At 38.2% G+C, this 23,819-nt stretch overlaps 1 long non-coding RNA gene across 5 annotated transcripts in view; it reads right to left on the bottom strand.

Moving 5' to 3' along the window:
- Positions 1–10,472: 10,472 nt before the first annotated feature.
- LOC308053757 overlaps positions 10,473–23,819 on the bottom strand; it is an 83,416-nt gene continuing 70,069 nt past the window's right edge. The window contains exons 2-4 of one of the 5 annotated variants that reach the window (XR_013923781.1): positions 19,687–23,819; positions 18,789–18,888; positions 10,473–13,142 (exon numbers count right to left, since the gene is read on the bottom strand). The exon at positions 19,687–23,819 is cut by the window's right edge and continues 35,971 nt beyond it. This is a non-coding gene — a long non-coding RNA (uncharacterized lncRNA). The other 4 variants (XR_013923783.1, XR_013923780.1, XR_013923782.1 and 1 more) reach the window with 4 other exon arrangements.

The raw sequence follows: 23,819 nt of genomic DNA, 5'->3' as shown, positions 1-23,819 counted from the left end.
AACTGGTAGCAGGCAAATTTGATTCAGGGCTCATTACAGACCATCAAATAATTTCAAATAAGGTAGCTAGCCTGTAGGTGCATCATGGCATCCTTTTCAGAACTCCCTCATTCAACCAATATTGACCTTCTCTAAAGCAAGGACAAAACAGGATGTTCTATCTTGCCTCTGAATTATTGCCATGAAACTTTATTATGGCAGAGAAAGAACAGTATCAAGAAGATGAGCACAGAATTTTAGGTGCATTCTACATCATTGAAAGAATATAGATCATGGCAGACAGACGACACAGAAAGTTATGGTGATATTATGGAAAACAAGACCAGTAGCTAAAGAATGGCTTAGAAATCAGAGAAACTAGAAGGGGGGGAAATGATACAGGCAACAATGAATGTGCTATGGTATTATTTAAATTAATAAAAAGCAGAAAGATCTAGGCCTTGCTTTTAAATTAGACGATTGAAATTGATTTTACAAAAACCACTTAAGTTACACCAGGGTACATGAGGTCAGAATTGGACCCAAAGAACCTTGTCTCTCACCACATCAACAAGTTAGCAGGTGGTCAAGACAGTCCAGCTGGAGAATGGGCTCAAATTTTCAGTGAGCTAATACACGCTAATCTTTCACTTCTGCAGACCTGGATTCAAAACTTAAGATCATGAACTAAAATTAGTGTGCTGGTTTCATTCTAGTCCCCGTTTGTGCATGGCACAAAACCACCATAAAAAGTGTCATGACTAGCAATCTCTCTAAGACAGGCCCAGTTCGGCAATAGCAGGAAATGTTGTAAGTTAGGACTGAAGCACACTGGCACAGCTGTGCATGGAATTTTATACTCTGCCTACATTATGCTTGCCAAAGCCAAATGTTTTTTCTCCTTGACTTCTGCAAGTGCCACATTCATGCTGAAAAAATAAAAGGAGAGAAAGGAAAGAAAAGAAATACAGAATGAATCATTGCAGTCACTGGAACCAACGCTACTGATTCACACTCTGTACATCTCCAGTAAAGGCAGTTATATTGCATGGGGTATACATTTGCACCATTTATTTACAGTATCTAGCTGTGGGTTTGCTTATTTTTGTTTCGGTTTTTTGGGTTTTGGTGTGTTTTTTTCTTTAACATAGTGCAGTTTCTTTTTGTCCCATAACAATGGCATACATGGCTAACTTTTGAATTAGATTAAATCCAAGTACTATAAACCCAGAAGATTCTCCCACTCAAGCGACTGTCCCAACTTAGCCAACTAGTGACCCAACCTGGAAACATGCTTGAATTTATTAACATAAAGTATGCACAGTTATCCATGACAGTTCACTGTACAAAATCCGGCCTCATAAAACAATCAGCCCCACAACAATAAGGAGAAATCACATTCAAACCATGTCTGATATAATACCATGTAACAATACAGGCTGTCATATTCAGTAGTTAGAACTGAAAAGAACGGCTCCTGAACTATGCCCTATCCCTCTAACACCATTTAGTGTTGAGACAAGGGGATTTGCAAGTAAAATTTCTCCCGTGCATCCTGAAAATTCCAGCTAAAACAGGCAGTGAAAAATAAGGTCTTCAGTAATGCATAAGGTAACATAGAAATGTTTCAGTCAATTATGAGATCTTTAAGATAGTAGTAAAGAACACAGAAGACTGAGTTACAAGAAAACAAGGAGAAATCAACTGATGCAGGAGCTTAATGAATTGTTCTATTTGACAATTATCAGCCATAAATAACATGACTCCACTATATCACAGAATTAAATGACACTAGCTGGCTGGAATTAAATAAAGCAGGACCATAACTTCTGCCAGCAAAAATACAAAAGCCAGATAACAGTAGCAGCAGTAGTTGCTGTTAATCCCAGGAAACAGTGTTTCTCGTTTTGCCAAAGCAGCCATTCTCCCCAAGAGCAATTCTCGCTCCGAGGCCAAGGTGGTGCTCAAATATAGTAAGTAACAACTACCTTTCTCAGAAGCTACCTGCTTCATTCAACTCTACCCCTCCCAATGCATTCAGGCAGGGAAAGAACCGAAACAATTCACTCTCCAAAGGAGGACTTTGGGCTTCCATGCAATGGAGTTCATACACGTAGCTACTCATGTAAAAATGCACACAGCCTAATGCAACAGATTAAAAATCAAATGTTCTATGTGTTTACCAGCTTAGCTACAGATTACATTTTTTTTAAAAAAATATCTCTATGTTCCTTAACTAGACTACATTTTGAGAATAGCTTCTATTTAAGAAAGTTTCTGTTAACATCTAGATAAAAACGAGCACCTCTCCAGCTGTGTTTTGGGTCCTCATTCACAGTTTTTTGGTCTTTGTATCACTGGAGTTTGCTTCAGTTTCAAAGATCTCAGAAAAAGGTGTTCAAGAAACACCAATAAGAAACGTGGAATTTCCCTCTTACTAATGTATTAATACACTGAGTAGTCCTTACTAATGGGGTGGACTTCACTGACTATTGTTTGCTATATCTTGTAGGCTCCATGCCTGTAGCAACTTACTTCTCAGGAAGAGGAAAGCCTAAGGTAGATGCCTAGGACTGCAAAGCAGGAAGAGACCAGTTCTATTTCTGTAGCTACAAAACCCAAGGAATAAATAACAAATAGAACCTAAAACTGCCACAGAACTGAGATGTTTAAGCTGTGCATTTGCAACATGCTTGCTCTGTTCCCATTTAATTTTCTTCCTTAAGTCATAATCATAGAAAAACTGGAAATAAAAATATGATTTCTGTGGACTGAGCAGGTTGAACAGTGGAACATTATTTTCTGTGGCCCTATCTACACGAGCATGGGTAACACTTTGTTTCTCAGAAATGTTTCCAAGTGAAAAGTTGAGAGATTTTTTGATTCATCTGAAATTAAAACTTGCAATGATAAAAATGGACAACTCCATCCTGGAAAGTTCAGGTTTTATTTCAGGTTCACAGTTAATGATCTTGTATTGATTCAATAGATGAATATATAGAAGTGACAAAGCCTCCAAGAACAGAAGCCAAGGAGTTCCACTGATACCCTCATTAGACAATATAATAAAAATCCCACGTAGCTCTCTAGAAAAAGTCCAGAATACATGCAACATTGTCAAAGTGAAAAATCAGAGACCTAGATTTTACAAAAAATGTTTTAGTTTATAGGGCAGGAAGCCCTTCCTGGTAGCAGCTCCCTCCACAGTCACCTCAGTGCCTAACTGTTTTAGCCAGGCAGCTTTGGCTAATTCACACCATTCTACCTCAAATGCTTACACAGGTGTGAGCTGCTGAACCTGGCTCTTTTGCAGACAGCTGTGGCAGGAACAAAAAAAAAATATCCTCAAACTACAGACCAAAAGCAAAGTTGGGAAGAAAGGAAAAAATCAATTGACTTCTGCTACCAAGTAAAAACTTTACAGCTGTTTTAAAAAGGTACTGAGCTACCAATTTGCTTTTCTATCACACCAGTTATTAGGCACAGTCCTGGCTTTAATAACCATTTTCTGCTCCAACCATTTGTGTAATATGAAGAGGAATACAGGGCAAGCAAACCTTGTTTAATTAGAAATGCTGTTTGCTAAGCATTCAGAGGAAGTTACAGAATTGTGTGCTTCACCATAATGATATTTAATATAATGAAAATTTCTTAAAATAGGATTTGTTTCCCTTACATGACATAAGCATATTGTTCATGCTAATTACAGCTGATCCACACAATAAAGCAGCTACCATAAAATTAAAACACGGATATGTGGACAAGTTAGCACAGGGTAAACTAGGTTATGAACCTTTAGGGTACATCACCTGTGCTGTGGTAACGCCATGTAAATGTTTTCATCCCATGGTAAATTAAAAATAGCTGATCCTTATTCAAAGAGCTGTTGAAAGCATTTCTGCTCTTTTGCCAGCTAGTCCTCTGGCTTTGAACAGATGCGGTCAGAGACTATATGAGACCTACTCCTGGCAGGAGCTACAAATCAAGACAGTAACATTAAGTAAGAGGCAAATACTAAACCTGCTTAAAGTGTTGTAAACTCTGTCACAGGCTTCAGTGAAAACACAATTTTGCCTGCTCTTTCAGGGTTTGTTTCTTAGAAACTACTTATTCAAAATGCTTAGCCATTAATCCAACATTTGTGTGGTTGCAAGGCAACAGACGTTTCAGAAAACTCTGGTCTGACAGAATGCTTTTGCTCAAATTGTTTCTTCACAAACATCTTGACATATGGAGAGCATTATCCTGGCGGCTTGTGATGACCTATGGTCTACATGACTAGCGCTGTTACAACAGCAAGAAACATGTATGTAGTTAGAAAGGAAAAGTGAAGAGCAGGTTGAGTGTGTGCACAGATACATGGATAAAGTTTCCAGCAGTCTCTAGGGAACTCTAACATACAATATAAACAATTATAATGAGTGAGAGAGTTATCTGAATCTTCCTAGATTACCCTATAAATGTTTTTCCTCACATGCGTAACATTTTGGATAACAGCAGCAGTATTTACTGGAATGAAGAATTACTCCTGTAAGCTTGGGATTGTGTCTAATAAAACTAAATACTAAGTCTCTGGAACAAGCCTTCTGATAATTCAACCAGCATATTATTACCTACTATTGATCCAAGAACTGAGCTGAAATTTGGAAATCAGAGTTATTTCAGTTAGAATGGAAAATATTTGAACTTCCACAACTATGATTCCAGATTTCAAAATAACTTTCAGATACTCCCTTTATCTTTTCTCAGAAGCAACAGTTATAGTGCTATTATACCTTCTGTCCTTTGAAACGCATCAATTTATCAACAAAAAAACACAACCCAGAAAACCAATCACCTACAAATTGCCTGCATCTCAGACGTGTTATTAAAGCTTTTAATGCCTGAACATGTCTGGCACTTTTATGAAGATATTACTTGTAATAAAATATCATTTCATTCATTCACTTTCATAGCTACCCAGACTTCTTTCTAAATTCCACAAATCCATTTTGACAAAAGTTCAGGTTTTGGATAAGCATAAGTCTCCAGACAGTGCCTTTATCTGAAGCCAGTTAGACAACTCGGTTTTGGAACTTCCCTTTAATCGTATTAGATACTCCATTCTGGTAACTGCTGCTGAACTAGTATCATATAGAGCAAAGATCTCATCATACATTCATAGTTTAACCCTCAGTACTGGTATTTAACCAGCCACTTAAGCCGTTAAGTACATTGGTACTGGTATCTCAAAACTTTGCCTTTTGAGCTTCATTGCTGTCTGTTCACCAAGCTGGGAGCGGCCTGCATGCTTGGGATACTTTGGTCTGTCTCATTTTATATTTGTACAAGTCCATGTTCTATAATCCATTTTTTCCATGGCACCAGCACCTAACTGACCAGTTCCCTTCCATTTTTCGCTTCATTGATAGTTTATCTTGTTTCCACAAACAATGTATTATTTCTGTAAATCTTCACACATCATGAGCTGTATTAGGATCAGGTGTTAAAAAACAAGGTTGTACAAAAAACAGTTTCCAGCTTCTGTCATATTCATTAATGACAGAATGACAAAAATAATTATTTTAACTTCTCCAAGGAATTATTAAAATTCAGTGGCAAATCCTGTGGTCTCCTGGGGGCCTCCTGGGTCTCACTTTCCTGATCTTGCTCTGGAAGTCCAAATGCACCCAAGCAACACCACTTAGACACCTATTCATTGGAAAAGGTAGGTGATAAGATTGGAAATTCTCAAGTTGCAAGATACCGAATCATACCTAACCAAATGGTCTCCCACTTCCCTAGCTAGTATTTAGCTATGTTGAAATTGATGGCTGATCCCAAAACCCATACCCAGTGCTCATACTACCTGGCACAAAGCTTTTCACAGAGTAAATTCTGCAGCGTTGCTTGACTTGGGTGACTCTGTCCAACCATTCAACTGAGATATGGTATGGATTAGAATCAAATACATTAAGTCAGTTTTGCATTATTTGGACGTGACCTGGTAGACCTCTCCCCTTTGGAAATCCCCTCATTACCAAGGAAGCTCAATAAATGTTCCATCCTTTTACTTCCTTAACCCTTTGACATATCTAATCTCTGCTGAGAAATCTCAGAGCTTTCCTGGTCTCCTGTGTTCCACTGAACTTCTTTCCAGACAGGAGGAACCACAGTTTGGTCCCCAACATTTCACACTGCTGCATTTATGCTGGGTTTTGCCATCTATCCAGACATCATAACAAGCACTCTTTGATCCTTTCTGGGAAAACTTTATTCATTGCTCTACTTCTTCTCATGAAACCTCCAAGTTTAGTCATAATAATTTCTGGAAAATTTTGAGCTCCTCAAGCATCTCCTGATTATCATTTCTTCTGTGTGACCTACATAAGTTGGCAGACTTCAGGATTTTAGACATTTGAATGAACCAAGACAGGAAATAACTGATAGAGCCAAGTCTCCTTACTGCACACCCTCCTCGTTTACAAAGATCATATAAAGTTGTATATTCCTACGTGCAGTAGGAATCAAAAGAGTAGTTGCCCATTCACCAGCTCCAGCCTCTTTCTAGGTAGTATGCACTTCCCAAGCACTCCTTCCTTCTCAGCTTTCCCCTCCTACCTGTCAGGGCTCTTACAACTAAGAAGTCTCCCTTCTACCACTTTTCTCATCCTCTTTCTTCCACCTTTAAGCAATGACCTTCTGCTACCCATATTTGTATTCCATACACATTTGCTTTGCAGGCTTGTTTGGAGAGGAGGCTTCTAATGTTCCGTTTCTTCCCATTTGGTTTCATAAGGGAGATCTCCTGCTTAAAGCCATAGCTGTACACTTCAGTGTCCACCTATGACAGTCTTTGAGCATACTCATGTTCACTTGCCAGGGCTCAGCCAACTGACAGTCAGCTGGTAAGCTACAGCCAGTCAATTATATTCCTGATCTGAGAGAATGAAGCTCTGTCTTTGTGTCCGGTCTTCTGGAAATAATAGTAGCACTGGTTAGCACCAACTTGAATGCTGGCTTTTGTCATTGATGCATTAGTCCACAGGAGACAAGCCAAGCAGAGGGACTGTCTTTTTATGTTTGAAATTAATGATTGGAGACTTTGATCCCAAAGCACCTACTCAAATAGATTAAACTGTGGCAACCCCAATACAACAGTAAGACAAAACATGTTAACTCGCTTGTCTTTCACAAGAGTTTAACTAAAGACATTGCATACCTTGCATTTCTGACACTGTACATCCATGGACATCATTAGGTTCATTGTTCATATGACAAGCAACAACCTGATCAGATATGCTTGGCTTAACACGTGCCCAAGAACTATGTCCTTCATGAAATTTACTGTCAGGTCCCTGAAGAGGAAAAGGAATACAGTCCTCCTCCCTCTGCTGCTCAGACTGAACATCATCCCCCCAGATCCAGCCAACAGCCTCCCAGCAGTGTATAAGTCTATCCCAGCTGAAACCAGGACAATAACTTTCTGCACTAGACTCAGCTTCACTCAATGGGAAAATTAATAATGGAGAATAAAAATAAAACAATTATTTTTTTAAGTGCTCAAGCAAGTAACCATCTCTTCAGCTGTCAGCTCAATTATTTCTGTTAGGAATTTATTTGTTGATGTCTCCACAACTACAGCCTTCCAAAGCCCACACAACAAATTACATTGAAGGGGATGGGGGGTGAGTGGGTAGAAATAGTTTTGTTTTTTCATATTAATTACAGTAGGGCTTGACAACTGGGAAATGGATTGTATAAGAACTACTGCAAAATGGCAACTATTAACATGTTATTCTACAGAACATTTAGATACTATGAATATTTTCCAGCTGAAATCTGTCCAGGTTTTCTTCTATCCAGTGCTCCGTGTTTAGTCCAGGAACATTAATGATGAAAATCCAGACAGCGTTACACTGTGTGAACTATTAGATGTACACTGATGATACTTGATTTTATATTGCCTTTGGCTTAGTCAGTTCATAGAATTTTAAATGCTCTGAATTCTGGCTAGCATCTGCTGTCGAATGAGTAAACACTAAATCAAACTTAAGACTTCATTACAGAGTTAAAAGTCTGTTTTCCTACAGACCTGGTATACCACATGATGCAATCAAACACATTATTATCTGTCAAGCATCCAGAAGTGAACTAAATGACTCATAAAAGCAGTAAAGAAGACACAGTCTCTGCCCCTGAAATACCCTACACCGTAAAACTAAAACAAGACTCACAGAAAGACTAAATCCTGGGGAACCAAGTTAGTCCTACAATGGAAAGGAAGAGCATGGTTACACACTATGGTGAGGCACACTGATGCATTCCTACAATGGAGTAAGAGTAGAACCCAAACTGCCCACAGCTGCTTTAGGCTAATAGTCCCTGGGCATGTTTACTCCCCACAGAAACCATGAATTACCTTATTCAGTAATTCTGTTCAGATGTTTTCACACTATTCATATTTCCTTGGGCAGTAGATTCCAGTTTTTCCCCTAGATGAAGATGTGTTCACTTCCTCACTTCTAGTGTAATGACCTACAAATCCATGAGGTTGTTGTAGGACACTCTTGAGTTTATTTGATGTTTTGTTAGATAGCAACCAGTATTTCCAGCAAATCAGTGCTAATCTCTTCTGACTACCAGTTGTTCACATACAAATAACTCAATATAGTTGAACTTTGACAGGTTTAACTTTAAAGCAAAAAAAATCCTAGTTCTGTGCAGCAATAACCAAAAATGCATAACTGCAGAGCATACTCAGCAGGTATCCCTATGATTTACAATACAGCCTTATAAAATTATGCCTTATGAAGAAAGGGGAAGAATTTTACTCTACCCCACCATGCCTGGCTTGTGCGACAGACAGCAGCTGCTACTGAGATAATTTGCAGAAGGCAGAGTGTATTTCAAGAACGCATTTAAACATCCAAACACAGCTGTACATATACATGACCATATACACATGACAAGAAATATATGAAATAATTACAGGAGCCCCCATTATAGTTACTGTTTACATTTTGCTATGAGGTACTAAGCCTTTTATATTTCAAATATACATGGATTTAGTTTTAGTTAGGAAGGTCTAGTAGTCATAATATAAACAATGCTTTCACATTCTGTTAACTCAGACTTACTAAAATTAATTACATTTAAAAGTGTAGGTATTTGGACAATACCAGACAGAAAGCTCCAAACTTCTACTTGGATTATAACAACGAAGCAGTGCTACAGTGATGCTGGAAACTGACCCTGCTGGTAGTGACTTTTCTCTTAATAAATTAGACCTTCTGCACCTGACAAGTATATCAAATGTGAAATGGCTCATGGTACCAATAAGTATTGATAACTACTTTGAGACAGAATTAGACAAAATTTTGCACTGCATTTTATGAAGTCTGAAACTTTCACTATTGCCAAGTCCTTCTCACATTTATAGACATTTTAAAACATTATTTTAAATTGTCTGAGAATCATTCTTTATCCAGGACTCAAATGGAGGATGTGAAGAACAACTATTCAAATTTTTGCCTTATCTCCACCGTTCAAGTCTTGCTGTGGACTTCCTCTGCTATAATCCCTGTGAAATCTTTCCTCAGGACAAAAATCAGTGTCCTGATACACTTTTCACTTTACAGAAGTATTCCCTATGCTTTCTACCATGTATGCTCCATATACCCTAATTAATCTTTATAAACACTTCATTTAAATTAGTTGTACTTTCAAACAGGACACTGAAGCATAGCAAGCTCGAAAAGTGTTCAGTAGTTTTAACTAATTGATTCAAGATGCCCAGGACCATATTTTCCAGAGTACCTGCATATCAAAAACATAGCTTCTATTGATTTGCTCTAGTCAGAGTTGTACACAAGTGCTAAGAAAGGTGTACAAAAGCCTCAAATCATGTACCTAGAAAGCCACCAGGACACAAACCCTGTAAGCCAAATCAATTTGGTTTATATCCCTAACCTAACACCACAAAGTACCATGATGCTGGGCATCAGCACAGAATTGACTTCTCCAGGACAGTTTTCCTACGGTACCAAAGAGATGACCCCTGTTCTGTAGCCCCTGTCAGCCCTATCCATCTATTCTAACAGCTGCTGAAAGTGAGGCAAGGATCCTACACAAAACTAAGGTCTTTAACATCTGTAAAGTCTCTTCCTCAAAGCAGGTCCAACATGGGCACCTTAACAAGCATCAGCCATAGAAGGGAAAAAAAGTAGATTGAACATAAGCATGCTAAAAAGCAAAAATACATATAAAGGGATGGGAAACCTTTTGTTTCTTTTTTTTACTTTTATTACTTTTATGTGCTCTAATTCGCAACCTTAATGCTTTCAATGTTGTTTTGAAAAAAACCCAGAAAGTCTACCGTTGGCATCATGCTGGCACCTGTATAGTTACAGCCTTTATATCTACCATACAGTTAGAAGTAACTGATAGTATATAGTCATCCCTGATGGACACCACTATGAGAGTGGATAACACACACTTATAACTTAGCCAGGGAAGGAAAGGACACATCTCTAACACAAAAGCAAATGTCAATTTTCTACATCAAAACAAAGCACTGCTAGAATTAAAAAAAAAAAAAAAAAAAAAAACCAAAACACAGGGCAAAAAAGGAAACAGACAAAAAAAACCCACAGCCAACTAGAATTTTTTAGCACTGAAGAAATAACATTTTTTCTTTAGTCTTGGGCACAAAATTGGCAGACCCATTTTGGCTTAAGCTTTAAGAATAAGAAAAAATAAAAACAAGAAAAAAACCCAATCAGACTAGGATGCACAAATAGCATGGAAAATTTCAGCCCAAATAGTTAATATTTCAAAATGTTTTAAGCAACTGGAAACATCTTCTAATGGTATCTGTCAGGCAAATTTAATAATAGGCAGCGAAGCCAGGTGTGCCTATAATAAAATCGCTATTCTTTTGCAATTCCACAGCCAAAGATTTAGTATAATTTGCCTACAGACACACATTTTTCAAAATATTGTTTTCAGTATTAGGACCAGCTTATCTTATGAACACACCACATTATATAGTGTCATTTTAAAGTAAGAAGTATCCACCAAGCTTAGATCAAACATATGTATTTTGTTAACAGCAATAAGACTTCATAAAACTTCAGAGGCTTTAATGGATTTCCTTTCCAGACATTAATCAAACTGATTTTCCATAGTGGACATAAACCCCTGCATCACTAAGTACCAAATCAATACTTTCATGCTAGTAAACAAAAGTAAGAAAAAAACTGGTCAGAAGACACTGAAATCTTAATTAACATTATTTTAATATATCCCTAGAAACAAAAAATTAACTCAGACTATTGCAGTGGTATTTCTCACTAGAAGTAAAATGCAAAAGGAAAAGAATGTAAGTGAAAGGTATTCAACATTTTTGCTTTCAGATGCAACAATCATAAGGCCAGGCTAATTTACCCCTAGTGACATTTTTAATATAGTCACTTTTTTTTTTAATAACATAGTTATTCCATTAGCAGTCCACAAAATTTCTCCAGAATCAGGTCTGAAATATTCTCTGCAACTAGCTGTATTCTTCACAACTTTGTTTTAAAATGCCTATACTACAGAACTAGGTTCAGTGGTCCAAATTGATGGGACTGAGCAGATGGTTTCATAAAAGTAGTCACATCAAATGTAACAAATACAAATACTCCCTAATGTTAGCACACAAGTGAACTACATTTATTGGCCCTTAACAGGACAATCCTTAAACCCTCCAAAGACCACCTGATTCATGCTCCCCCTTGGATAATATCAACAGAACCTAATCCTTTTACTACTTAATGCTTTAAATACAGTAAAACTCTTTGCAGTTTACCAAAGGTTTGCACTCAAGTTAGCGTGGTTCAGAGCTGAGACCTATTTTCACCCATGAAATAGCAAACGTATACTGAACTGCAGCTACTCTGCTATCCTATAGATATTAGCAAGCATCTGGGGAGAAATGGCAAGGAATTGTCACCTCACAAGGAATTGGCAGTATGGGGGGTGTGTGTGTGTAAAGGCTCTCCCTGCCTTCCCAAACACAACTGTTTCTAGCGTTCTCATCTGCCAGAACCCAGTACAGAAGGCGACAAATACTCAACACTAACAATGAGCATATCTTCAGCTAAGAGATAAACCAACACAACAGATAGCGTGCAAAAGATTTCAAACATATATAGACACCTCTACAGATGTGTGTGTGTATCTATACATATGAAAAAAAGCCTTTGAGTCCCATATTTAAAAATGTGCATGGTTTATTACCATCAAATGAGGTGTAAAAAAGCACAGATCTTGGCTGGCTAAAGTTGAGAGCAACACTAAGTGCCCATAGACTCTGCCTGCCTTGAGAAATCAGTTCCTGCTGTAAAATAACAGACTTTAGCACATTCTGTAGAATGACATCACCCAAAGTGCCCTGCCAAAAATGTTACTTTTACATTTCTTCAACAAGAAGATTTCCTTTCACCACTCTTTTTAATTTTATTTTCTTTTTAGTTAGTCAACTGTTCAAAAATACAAAAGTTCCAAGTATTTCCAGGCCTATAGATTAGCAGCTTTTAACACAAGCAAGTGACTATGCCCTTTAAAAATGTTGCGTATATATGTACCTTTCACCTGGTTCTTTTTAGTAATTTATATTTGCAACTGTGCTGAGCTAAAATAATACAAGTTGATGCAATTACCATACTGAAAGGATTTTTTTCCTTTTGATTTATCACTATTCCACTGAAGAATACTCCATTATATGTGAACAGTGAAAGTATGTTTACCCATTTAACGAGCTATAGGTAACTCACTGGAAATAACTGAACACGAACAGTAAGATAAATCAGTCAAATTTTTGCATTTTCAAGGGAGCTGCTTAAAGCTTACTGGATGACAATTACAAGTAATGCATTCCACTCTTCCAAACAGTGTAAACAAAAAAATGTTACTTACTTAGTTGCAGAAATTATGGTTCTTTCACTGAAATATTCAAGATAAGCTCTTCCCTTTTTCACTTCTGGTGAGGGATTTGCATCTTACCTTTGTAGAAGCATGCAGAAGTTTTTTTCTTTGGTACTCATTATTCTCAGGTGTTACTACTTTCTCCATCAGTAAGTTTTATAAAGTCAACATCCAGTTCCTCACTGAAGAAACTGTCTTCTTTACTGGGTTTGAACCTAAATAAGATAATTCAATATTAGCCAATACTATAAAGGCTGGGATACTTTCCCTTTGAAAAACAAACAAAAATATTGCAGGGTGTTCAAATTAGGAGTATAAATCATGAATTGTGTATGCAACCCAATGCTATCTCTTTGACTTAGAGAAAAGGTTTTAAATTCCTCTTTTGTAGTTCTTGTTTTTAAGCAAATTAATAGAAATACTACTGAAATTCAGGGGTTTTTTTGGACAGGAGTTGAACATAGTCCTAAATCTGAAGCACTTTGTATGACAGAGGAAATAAAGCAACTTCAGAGAACAATCCAGTTCTCTGGATATCAAGGGAGAGACAAGATAGTCCAATGCAATTTTCTAAAGTTTTAATCCAATACTGCAGTTAAACATCACCAAAATTGTCATGCACCTACTAAATATTTACATAGTGGAAATGTGTGCAATGCCTTTCAAAGACAGAGCTTTGGAGGAAACAAAATTCTTTAGTTATTTTTCTTAGTGCTTCCACAATGATTTTTTTAATACAGACTGATTACATTAGGAACAAGTAGAGCAGATAATGAATACAACTGTTTTGATTTGCTTGTAAAGTAGCTCATATCTAATACTCTCAAACAATGTATGTTGCAGTGGTTATGTAAGAAATATTTTACAAGTTTACTTTTTATTTGTTTATTGTTAAAGAGTCTAGGCAATAATAAACTACGAACCCCAAATTTACATTGAATTAATCTGTCACCTATGACCACATTTTAACGTGAACCTTGAGAAACTTCCACAGTTACTTCAGGTTATGAGTAAATAAAGGAGGAAAAGGTTTTAAGAGTCTAATTTCATGCTTTGCAGCTCTTCGTTGTGTACCGATCCCAGTACGGCTCAGTAAAGAGAATAGAGTCTTACACAGGTGTAAAATGACCTCTTGTTCTATTAGCTCAGCAATTCCAGGCAACAGAGGATCAATTTAGAGTATGTTTATAAAACAGAAGGTATTCTTAAAATACAGAGAGAAGAAAAAACCCAGACACGGGCCTACTGCACAGAGAATGGGAGATGTGATTCAGTTCTGTATATGATATAATATTTAGTAGAATCGCAGTAACTTTTGAAGTTAAAACATCATCCTTGCATTTACAGTGGCTTTGCTTGCAGATTGTAGCCCCACTTCTTGAAAGGGCATCATGGCAAGTTAAGATTAAAGACAAACTTTATAAAACACCATTTTATGGTATTAACTGTAGGAAAAAAAGAGGAACTCTCCCCTCAATACTTGTCAAGGCTGCTATAAGAACTGCTATAAGTGCTAAATGCTCAGGTTACACATAATCCTCCAGCTGCGAGGCAACAATTAGCAGCAAAATCTCTAGAAAAGCTTTCAGCTTTCAACAGGTGCCTCACCATTGTGTTCAGGTTTAAATCAAAATCTTGCATAGTGAATGTCCCACTTCATGCCACCCCTCCCCTTTGAAACAACTCTTATTACAGCCCCTATTACAGAAGCTCCACTCTCATTTTCTCCAAAAAGACCAAACATGACTTTCACTCTTTTGTCTGAGTGTTTTTTTTCCATAATCTTTCTTCATCTATCCGACTGAGAGATCTGAAGGCAGGAAGTGGAATTTATTTGTTGTGTATTACGAGTCTACTACTTCTCTTCTGACTGGTCAAAACAGGAGCAAATCTTTTGAGACCCATATATAATTATATTGACAAAAATCAGAAAGTCTTTCCCTTTCTTTAGGCCGTTTCAGAAATTACAGTCCAGAAAAACCTCAGAAGTACAGTCGTTAACATTAATATTCTATCTGTTTTGAAGTCTGAATTATAGATCTGAATTTCTTGGTAATATCGTGCGTTATAGAATTCCCTTCCCTATCAAAAAACATAAGTTCTCTTTAGATTGAAATTTATTTCTGTCCTTTAGAATATCTTCATAAGGTAGGAATGGCAAAATACTTCTTACAATTCCGACTTCAACAGTAAGTACAAACACCATTAGAACACTTCTCAGAAATTTTCTCTTTTTTCCAATGTAGAGGCACACTCTACCCAGAAGGAATATTTATTAGGAAGAATTCCCTCCTTACTAGCCAGTCAAGCTTTTCTGATCCAGTAACAAATACTTTTTGGCAAAACAAGCAATACAGAACCCTGCAGGACTCAAGGGAGGATGACTGCCTAGTGAATTAATCATTTATAATGAAGAAAAAAAAATGGTTCTGAGAGATATCAAAAGATGTAGTAAAACATGATGGCACTTAAAAGAATAAAAAATCTTGATGTTTGATCTGACTTGTTTCCATATGGAGACAAGATTGATAATACAAAGCAAGATATTTCTTTGGTGCAATTCAGTTCATAAAGTCAAGTTTCCACAACACAATGAGAAAACAGCAAGTAGATTAATCATCCATGGTTGCCAGTTTTGCTTTCTGCTCTGCATCTTGTGGAGTCTTTTTGCCATTACCTTTCTGGGCCATGCTCATGACTGCTCCTCCCAATTTTGGGGGGGCTTTCTTGTTTCTTTCCACCTCCTGTGGACAGATCCCAGCAGTTCACACCCTGCCCCTGGCAATCAGTCCCCAGGGAAACTCAGCTCCCAAGACTCATAGCTGATGAACTGTAACTTACATTAATAAAACCAAAACCCATGCTACAGCATACACGAGAGTGAACACCAGCCATGTTGCTGGTACAACAGCACTCCATTCTGGACCCTACTCTAACCCAACTACCAAGTGGTAGAGGGGATGCGGATCATTGGCTTATACATATCTGGAATTACCAGCATACAATCTGGAACTTCTGCATGACAGCAAACCCTCCTGGAGCCGAGACATGCAACCTGTGATTATTTTCTAAAGTATTTCTGCTCAGGAAAGTCTCAGATAATCTATTGAACTCTGAAAAAAATAACAGTGGGACAATTACTTGGAGAGGATGGTAACCTAAATAGTGTGCTTGTACTTGCTAAGTTTTTAATACTAATTTTTATTATTTTTTTCTCCATCAGTTTAGATTTAGTAATAATGAGTTCTTAATTGCGCATCTTCCACACACACACACACCCCGGATCTAAAGCCTTCCCTCGATCAGAAGTGATGAATACTGTGGGAGGGAGGGTCATCTAAATATCATACCTTCCACATACCACTGAAGCTGTAGCCACACAATACCTATCATAGCAGCCATTGTCTCACGGTCATAACACAGAAATAGCTCCCAGTTTTGCTGCAATTTCCTGCCATTCCTTTAGGATGGCTACAAGAATCATTAATCTCCTGTGCTGAAGCTGGTAGCTAAAATAATGGCAATGTTCAGAGTAAGTATGCTGTGAACATGGCCTTACCCAAAGCAAAAAAGGCAGAGAGGTCTGCTTGGAACAAGAGACAGCTTTGGTAAGGCAGATTTTGAGAAGAGGTACAGATGAGACAAGTCAGTCTGAGAACACTAGAACAGAAGACAGGAACAGAGATGAAAATTGATGTCACTGACAGTTTGCCATTGGCAGGAATAAGCTTCTGTATTGAAAGAAGTCTATTCATACAACTGCAGCAAATCTAGTTTTTCCAACTCTGTTTAGTAGAATTCATAAGATACAGTTCTACTATGTAGCAGTAGTAAACTTCTTATTAAAAAAAATCAAAACAAAATTTCAAGGTCCCAAGTTTTCACAGATCAGAATTGATTCAAACAACAATGCTATAAATATTTAAATGTAAACAGCATATTCTCTTTAATTGCCTTAGTGCAACTAATATCACTTCCAAAAGAAAGCCTGGAGTCTTTCATTCTAGAAATAGCTAGAATGATTATGGACTTTTTCTTCTTTTTTTTTTTTTTTTCTCCACATGATTTTAAAGCTAGTAAATTAATTATAACTGGTCTCTGCCTAACACATCCTTCAGTTTCCATAAAGCAGCAAATTTGTGCTGAAACAAGAATCTTCACCTAAATGTTTCCAACCCACTTTCCCAGAGAGAGGTTTAGTGAATAACTTGACATGGTTGCAGGATGACACAAAGAGCTTGCCCTGCCTACTTACTTCATTAGGCAGGTAATCAGTAGAACACACACAAAGCCAAAAAGACAGGATTTTGACTCCCAGCCACGCTAGATCTCATGCCAATTCAAAGACTAGCGGACAACCTGAAGTTATCAGTATGTTATATGTTTTGCTGGAAAACATTAATCTTTTTTAGGGATTCACACTGACTGTAGCTAACACCCTACACACAAAGATGAATTTCACTCTGCTGAATGGTTCTGTTATCAACAGCTCAGGATTCACTAAGTGCCTTAAGAACAAGCCAAGATTTAATTGTCCTGGTTTTTCAGTAATTGTAACAAACAGACAGGTCTCTGATCAAAATTATTTACAATCTAAACGAGACTGAAAATAACAAGGGAACACTGAACAAGTATTGATCACTTTAAACAGAAGTAATTTCAGGAAACCAGAAACATATTGCTGTTGACTTTTTGTGCGAGTGAAAGAAGAAATTTAGATTTGTTTTGGGGTGCTTGTAAGGAGCCTCTCCAAAATGCAAAGGAAGGAAAAGGGAGAACATAAATATACTTTGTCTGGAAGCGCATCAAACAAGTGATAGAGTCATGTATCAGCACTGAAAGAGGGGCAAAACAACGAGAAAAAGACATTAGAAATAAAGGTATCAGAAAGGAGAAGGAAGAAATCAGGAAGCATCTATACAGGGAAAGAAGCGGACAAACGAGAAAAGGAAGTTTAAGGAGTGAAAGTGGTGCAAGGATTGCTAGACTCTAGATCTGCAGTTCTGCTAGTTTGCAGAACTTCATTTATTTTGCTGAGGAGAGAGCAGAAGTGATGGATGCAGCCCAGTATGGGATAATCCTAAAGTCAGAGAACATATGCTTTGAGTTTAATCCAACTGCAGAGTTCTGGCAAACATGCTGCATTTATAGAGGCAAATACATCAACTTTAATTTTTTAGCAGCTGTGCTGCCCTTTAATTTCTTACACCCTGAAGTGTATACTTGCACCCTTTTCGCTTACCTCTAAAAAGCGGATCACTCAGAACAGCCCAGCCTTTCTATCTGAAGCCAACTAACAGCGCTTGCCCACTGGAATTTTCTTTGAGATATACTGTTATTTTCCACTTGTTCTGCCCATTTTCTTCTTAATCAAACACATATTGAAGTGTCTTCCTAGGAGGCCTGAGCCATACCAGCAGGAACCAAGACTCCCTATTTCAGCTGGCAAGCTTCTCCCTAGGAATCCCACATTATCCGAGATCCAGAAAGGCTCCTCTCTTTCACAATTCAAGCTTCTCCTCACAGACCCACCAGCTCTCCTAGCTCTGCTCTAATACATCCATGCATTTCAGAGTTAACTCTGTTTAGTGTATCAGAACCCACGGTAAAAGCCCACCACTAATTGCGCCTTTCCTTCCAGCTCTCAGCTGAGGATTTTACTCGCACACCTCAGGTCACTGCTCTACAGCTCTCCCCAACAAAGCCAAGCTACCAGGCCTCTTTACAGAGTTCAGCAGGAGGCAATATCTACACCTCTCCCCCCAAACCCAATCAGGCCTTTGCACCAATTAAGCTTATTGACACCAGATTTTATACATTCCTTTGCAATGACAGCACACACTTTCTTAAAGCAAACAAACCTTTTAATGTGGGAGTAGGGCACAAGGTCCCAAAAGGTAAAGCAGCGACAGCAGTCAGCTCTGGCACAGTCAAAGGGGAGAAAAGGATGTTGCAACAATGCTGTAAAAAAGGAGAAAGCGTTAATTTTACACCTGTTGTTGTTTTCTTCCCCTGGCAGCTAAGGGACAGGAGGAGCTGCATAGAGGTGAGGGGTGCAGAAGTGGGAACTTTTGTTTTAAGGCCACTGGGAGAATGAGAGAGGCATTTGCCAGGGGCAGCAAATGCAGAGGAGAGCCCCTTGCTCCAAGGTCCCTCTGGCTGTTCACTCCCAGCCTTGCCTGCCACTGCAGCAGGTGGGGAGGAATGTTCCATGGGGGAGAGGAAAGGAAAAATCCCCTCCAGAGCCTGGGCTCCCCACCACCGCACACAAAGGAGCTGAGAGGCAACACTGCCTGTTCCCTGTGTCTAAGGTGTCCATTTTACAGATGCCACTAGTAGTAACTAACTCACTGTGGTAAAGCTCTCCTGTAAGCATGAACTGGCTGCTGGTACTCCTGATTATGGAGGCATATCCCAAGGCCAGCCTGTTGCATTTATTCTCTAGATCACACAGGAATGAACTGCTGTGCATACACTGCAGGCACCTGTAAACCACACCTGTAGAAAGCTATTACCTGCAGTTTTTGTTGTTTTTACAACTGCAGGACCTACAACAACCCTGGTGACATGAATGGGTGCAGAAACTCAGCACCCCTGAACATCAGAGTGCATGCAAAACTCGGCCAGCTCCTCATCAGTTAAAAAGCAGCTGTCCCCTGGCTGTGTCCCACAGCCTTATCGATACAAGGGATACCTTTGGAGCACAGACCAGTCTTGCATCTGAGGTACATCTTGCAAATGCGCCACACTTCTGCCCACCTCCAGCACACGGAGGAAATTCATCTGGCGGAGAGCATCGGAAATGGTCTTTGTGCAGCACGTCAAACAGGCTTCCAGTATTGCTTCACTGAGACATAAATTTCAATCTTGTTTGTTCAGAAATGACTGCTGCCTGGTGTTGCCAAGAAAACCCAGCTCTCTGAAAAATACAAGCTCTAATTATTTATTAAGATATTTTTTGGCTCCTCTCAAGCTTTTTATTTTGTTTTCATTTGTCAGACTGAGCCCTAGTTCGCTGTATACTGAACTAGACTATGACCCCTGATTCACTCTTCCACCAATTCTCTTCATATCTCTCAATTGTCTTGAAATAGCCAGACTTCGGCATGGTAATTAATGTTACTGTGAACTTAGGCACTGGAAATTCTATAATGATTAGATTTCTGGAAGGCTGAATGAACCAGTATCTGCAAATGTAATGGTATGTAGTGGTCTGAGCACAGAACTTTAAACTGTGAACTGCTGAGTTCAAAGCCTGGGTCTGCCTTACTATCCCACCTCTGTCCTCCCTTCACAGTAGGAGGAGAATATGTCTATTTACCTGCCTCCCAAATTAGGTGAATAAATCTCAAATGTGACATAAGTGCTAACACTTTAATAATAACAGTAATTAGCAGGAAAAACTTCCCCTGTTCATCACAACATACTCAACAACAGATGCCTATCACTTTAAAAAGACCAATCAAAATTTAAAAACATATATTCTGGGCAGAATATTTTTAAAACAGAAAGTATTCAAGATGGAATTGCCTTGACAGTGCCTGCTGTAGAAAGACTCAGGCCAGCTCATTTTGTTTTAAAAATTTGAATGGAAAGCTTGTAAGACTTGATTTTGTATTTTTCTGCTACAAAATTAAAAAAAAAAAAAGTCTGTTATAAAAAAAGAGATAAATAAGAGTATTCTCAGTGCTGGTAAATTAAGATATCATTTGTAATGCCCACGAGGGGGAAACGGGATTTACTGCTTTTGCATCCAAAGTGTCATGGAGCATTAAGAAGAATCCTGCAAAGCTGCCCAACCTCAGGCTTTGTGGAATTCCCTGTCCCACATCACAAGCAGCTTACAGCCCCGCTCCTGCCTTGTAGTAGTATCTTGAAAACAGATCCCACAGGATTTTGGCCCAAAGAGGGTGGAAAGGTGTCTGATGTTTTGATCAGCTAATCTCTAGTTACTGTACAGTGAAACATTAATTCATGCAGAAGAGGAGAAAGGCAAAGATGATTACCAAAGCAAGTCAGAATGAACATTTTCTGTAAAGTACACAGACAGATCACACATATAGAAGTACAAACCTGAAGCCCTCACATGACTTCCAAGGTAAATTCCAACAAGCTTCTGGGGAAAACCAAAAAGAGCCCATCATGTTCTGAAAGCAAAAGTTAAATTGCCAGAGTTTAATATCATCAGGATTTATTTTCTGTCTGTTGTAAGACTGTAGATGTGGGCTGTAAAAAAACAAATATTCCACAAGAAAAATAAGTATTCCATAACATCCTAATCCAAGAGAAGGATATTTCAAAATTCAGGCTTATTTCATTCTTATTTTAAAAATAAAATATAATAAAATATAAAGGGAATTCGGATATTTTATAAATACACATGTTGGAGCCAGGCTAAAAATACTGATTTTCTTTTCTTCAGACTTTCAGTTTCAAGCAGACAGCTAAACAACACTTGCATATGCCACATGCGTCAGCCGTTCTTTCAAAGAACAGAGTTGGATCTCATCCATCATTTTCTAAGAGATTAGATCCCTATATCCCAGTATCACATCTTGTAGAGTTACTGATACAATATAAAACCAAAATTTTCCATCCATGAAGACATTAACACCCAGCTCTGCCAAAACATTGACCTTCTCAGTTGAGGAGCGTTAAATGATGCACAGTTTTATACTCAGACAGATACATGAAATAAAATCATAAAATGCTTTAAGGTCATCCTAGGAAAATGACAGCAAACATGACTGGAAAGTACAGGCTGATTCATTGAGAAATTACCAACTAATTTTTAATCTTTTCATGAACATCATGGAAAGACCTGTCTGCAGAGTTAGTCAGGATGGTTTGTCACTATAAGAACCTGTGTTGCTGTTTGATGTTGCTACTGAACAGCAGACAAACAAGTCTGCAGGACCAAAGCTTTTGAGACAACAGGTCTCTCAGCCACCCCTCTGATTGGTAGTGACTTTTGACAACTGAAAACCAGCAATTATCATGCTAACTATCTTGAAGAAAAAAAATAATTGTGATTTGGGCAAATAATTACTCACATGAAGAATATTTAAATTTTATAACTTGACTACCTACATCAAAAGTAGGTAGGAGCAGACAGTGATTCTGGTTTTTGATTGTTAGAATATATTCACAGTTCTAAGGTTTCATCTCTGAAGTGGTAATAACACCTACTGGTGTACAAAGCATAGCTAGTATGCGTGAGATTTGTGATACACTTCAGATAGAAACAGTTACATAAGTGCCAGGTCTCGAGGAAACAAATGAGTTACAGAATTGATAATTTGCCAGTTCTTCAGGGTTCAAGCCCTAGGCGAAATGGGAACATAAATGTGTTACAATATATATATTTTTTGTGACATACATGAAATCACTTTAGTGAGCATTTTCTGGTGAACAAGCCCCTGCTGTACAAAACTGTACTGTTGACTCTGAAGGTCCTTTTTGCTAACAGTCTTGGCAGAGAAAGCGAGGACTCACTGATAGGAACTCCTACCTCCAGAGGTGGTCCTCAGGTCAGAGTTGAGGAATGTTGGCTGGATAGCACAGTGAGCATGTGCTACTGCTGCTGCCTAGAATATGTTTATCTGTTTCTTCCATGAGCACCTAATGCTCCATGACATAATTAGGACCAAGAGTATAGCTGTATACAAAAAGAACCAAATATTTAATCAATGACAACATCAAGAACTACATTCCTAAGAAAGAAAACGTTTTTGAACCTCAGGAGAAGAATTAGAATGGAAATAAACCCTCAGACATGAATTTTTAATTGCCAGATATTAGGAAAGAATATTTCCTTTGGGGGAGTTTTTCTGAAACTAGCAATTGTAGTATTTCTTGTGCCTTTTCCCCAGTATGGGAGGCTGAGCGCCAGCCTAGGTGAACAAAGGCAATTCATGTGTCATTGCCAAAACTCACACACACCTGTAAGGAGCTTATAGCTAGAGATCATTCTTAAGTTTCTAACTGTCAAAGTTATTTGAGCAGCAGAAAGGAAATGCAGTTGCTAAGCAATCGCAAACCCCCTTTAATCCAGAAAGACAGAACAAGCAGACCCGTGTTCTCTTTAACTAAAGGCTGAGCCATCCAGTGTGACCATCTGAGTGCCATGAAAGCGACAGGAGTTGAGGGATCAGAAGCAGAACCCAAATAGGGGTGTCACCCCCTCAACAGTGACTTTGCTTATGGCATAACGGGCTTGCACAGGCAGCCATAGGGACATTACCTGGAGATTGCCACTTTGTTAGCAGCAATGGTGCATGAAGAGTGAGCTGCGTAGCCCTCAGGCCCTAGGGAAAAAAGTATCCTGGCAGCTAGAAAACAATTTTATTTCTTTTCACATTTAATGTGAGGTCACCAAGACAAAACACAAATAACTGCAGAAATTGGTATGTCTTTTGTTTCAAGTCCTCTGTAGAAAATCTAAACTGAAATCTTCATGATTTTTAAGTACTTGGCAATATTGCTTCTGTCTTTTTCTCCTTCACTGAGCAGAAATGAACATACCACTGTGTCAATTAAGGTCAGGCTTATCTGAACGCTCTCTGAACTACTAATTCTTCTCTCTCCCAAATGTGAAATCCAAACCTGTTGAAACTGGCCTCTCGTTTCACAAAACAGGATGTGAAATCAAAGTAATGAGAAAACTCAAGAAAATTTGCTTTTGTAATGTTGTTAACAGTCCAAATATCATGACAGATTTTTAATGTATCAAATAGTCATGGAATATTACAAGACAATAAAAATCAGGGACATAAAAATTAAGAAATTTATACTTGTGTCAAATGTTATACTTACATACAATTTATATATATACATGCATATACAAATCTAGTGTGTTTGTGTGTCTGTCAGGAATTAGTTATATCCACCTG

Source organism: Falco punctatus (genome assembly GCF_963210335.1).
Source record: "Falco punctatus genome assembly, chromosome: 15".
Lineage (NCBI taxonomy): Eukaryota > Metazoa > Chordata > Aves > Falconiformes > Falconidae > Falco > Falco punctatus.
The sequence above is the reverse complement of the archived record's forward strand: the minus strand, read 5'-3'. Positions and strand labels throughout refer to the sequence as shown.